This window comes from Lagenorhynchus albirostris, chromosome 3 (assembly GCF_949774975.1).
Source record: "Lagenorhynchus albirostris chromosome 3, mLagAlb1.1, whole genome shotgun sequence".
Lineage (NCBI taxonomy): Eukaryota > Metazoa > Chordata > Mammalia > Artiodactyla > Delphinidae > Lagenorhynchus > Lagenorhynchus albirostris.
This window is the reverse complement of record NC_083097.1, coordinates 115,078,069-115,080,838: the sequence shown is the minus strand read 5'-3', so window position 1 is coordinate 115,080,838 and position 2,770 is coordinate 115,078,069. Positions and strand designations below refer to the sequence as shown.

Here is a 2,770-nt window from a genome sequence, read left to right as displayed (position 1 = left end):
AAAAAAAAAAAAAAGAAAGAAAATTGTAAAAAAAATAAACAGGGAAAAGCTATCTGAGAGTATATAATTATAAATGTCTATTATCCCCGTCAGTAAAGTGGGGACAATAATGTACCCACTTCATATCATTGATCCAAGTATTAAATGAAGTAGTGAATGTAAATTCTTTGCCTGCTGCCTGGCATACAGATTAAAATCCATAAATGTTTTATTAGCTACAATGATTATGAAAATGTGACAAAAGTTGGTGCTGGAGCCAGATTTTAAAGGAAAATAAGAGGAGGTATAGCTCAGTGGTAGAGCATTTGACTGCAGATCAAGAGGTCCCCTGTTCAAATCCAGGTGCCCCCTTGTCTACTTTTCTGGGCTTCACTGGTGGTTCAGTGGTTAAGAATCCGCCTGCCAATGCAGGGGACATGGGTTTGAGTCCTGGTCCAAGAAGATCCCACATGCCACGGAGCAACTAAGCCTGCGTGCCACAACTACTGAGCCCACGTGCCACAACTACTGAAGCCCACGTGCCTAGAGCCTGTGCTCCGCAACAAGAGAAGCCACCACAATGAGAAGCCTGCGCACTGCAATGAAGAGTAGCCTCCGCTCGCTGCAACTATAGAAAGGCCACGTGCAGCAACAAGGACCCAAAGCAGCCATAAATAAATAAATAAAATTTATTTTTTAAAAAAGGAAAATGCTCTAAAATTAAATTAAAATTAAAGTAAATGCTCTGCTATCTACTCAGTAGCTTTGTGAGGGTAGGTACTGGGTCTTGATTGCTGTGGTTTTCATAGAGCTTAGTGCCTATTCGACAAGTAATTTTTGGATAATTACTGAGCCCTCAGTATGGTCATCACAGACTGAAAAGGAGTTTGAAAGCTTTGGAAAGTAAAATGGTGATTTTGAAGAGAACTCTAATTCTGGGGTAGAAGTATTGAAAAGTAGGTAGATGAGAAGGGTGGAGAGGAGGGGTTCATGGACTTAGAGGGTCAACATGAACACCCACAAATTCTTAAATTTTCTTCCAGAGTTTAAAGTCATGAGCTTAGTCAAGAAATTCTAACATGATATGGGTTGAATTGCACCATCCCCCCAAATTTATATGTTGAAATCCTAACCTCCAGTACCTCAGAAGGTGACCTTAGTTGGAAACAGGGCCATTTCAGATATGGTTAAGATGAGGACTACAATAGCCAAGACATGGAAGCAAACTAAATGTCCATCTACAGATGAATGGCTAAAGAAGATGTGTTTTATATATATATATATATATATACACACACACATGCACACAGTGGATTTTTACCCAGCCATAAAAAAGAATGAAGTAATGGTATTTGCAGCAACATGGATGGACCTAAAGATGATCATACTAAGTGAAGTAAGTCAGACAGAGAAAGACAAATATCATATGATCTCACTTATATGTATAATCTAAAAAATTGATACAAGTGAACTTATTTACAAAACAGAAATAGACTCAGACACAGAAAACAAACCTATGGTTACCGAAGGGGAAAGGGGGGGGGCAAGGACAAATTAGGAATTTGGGATTAATAGATCTACACTAGTATATATAATATAAAATAGATAAGCAACAAGGACCTACTGTATAGCACAGGGACCTATATTCAATATCTTGTAATAACTTACGGAATCACTTTGCTGTACACTTTGCTGTTACAGAAACATTGTAAATCAACTACACCTCAATTAAAAAAAAAAGATGAGGTCAAACTGGAGAAGGGTGGGCTTCAAATCCAGTACCTCTAATGTCCTTATAAAAAGACAAAAACTGGACATAGACAAGTGCACAGGGAGAATGTCGTGTGAAGGTGAAGGCAGAGATCAAGGTGGTGATACTATAAGCCAAAAACACCAAAGATGGCCAGCAAACCACCGGCTAGGGGAGAGGCCTGGAACAGATTCTCTCTCACAGCCGTCGAGGGAACCAACTCTGCTCAAACCTTGATTTTGGACATCCAGCCTCCAGAACTGTGATGCAATGAATTTCTGTTGGTTAAGCCACCCATTTTGTAGTACTTTGTTACCACATTAGTTTGCTAGGCAGCTCTAGCAAACTAATGTATGAAGCAAACAAATCCAAAAATGCTGCCCCTGCGGCTTGACCAGTGGTAATTTCTGCTCAAGCCCAGATAATTAGATCTATAGGTACTTGCCCCAAACCACTTCTCTTGCAACAGCTCCTGCCAAGTATGCTTCCAAGCAGCAGGCAGAATGATGTGGAAAGCCCTTGACCTCTTAGTCCCAAGGAGCATGGTAGTTTTAAGTCCAATCAACTACAACCATGCAATTAAAAAAAAAAATCCTGCTTAGGTCTGAAGAGCTTTAAAAAAGTTTGCAATTTAGCTATTTCATCCTAACACTATTTTAATAAGTAATAATAATTGCTAAAAATTGATTGATTATTATGGGTTAGGGAGTTTGCTAAACACTTTACAAACATCATTTCTTTAATCCTCTCAACAGCCTTAGGAGATAAGTACTATTATTTACATTTTATCAAGGAAGAAACTGAGACTCAGAGAATTAGCTTGTCTACAAATCCATAGCTAGCCAGTAATGGAGCTGACCTCAGACCCGAGGTGGCCTGAGCCCAGAGTCCATGATCTTTGTTACCATGCTCCTCTGTCTCCTGAGGGTACTGGGCCTCCATGCAGAGAAAGCTTATGGAACATTAGATCCCTCCCCTTGTCTGACTTAGTCTCCTTGTAATTGACATAAAAGCTACTGCTTGTTCTGCCTGCATTTTCAA

General features: G+C 39.6%; 1 non-coding gene across 1 annotated transcript; it reads left to right on the top strand.

Moving 5' to 3' along the window:
• The first annotated feature begins 279 nt into the window (after positions 1-279).
• Positions 280-351, top strand: TRNAC-GCA (transfer RNA cysteine (anticodon GCA)). The gene has a single exon. It is a non-coding gene; the product is annotated as a tRNA-Cys (tRNA).
• The last annotated feature ends 2,419 nt before the right edge of the window (positions 352-2,770 follow it).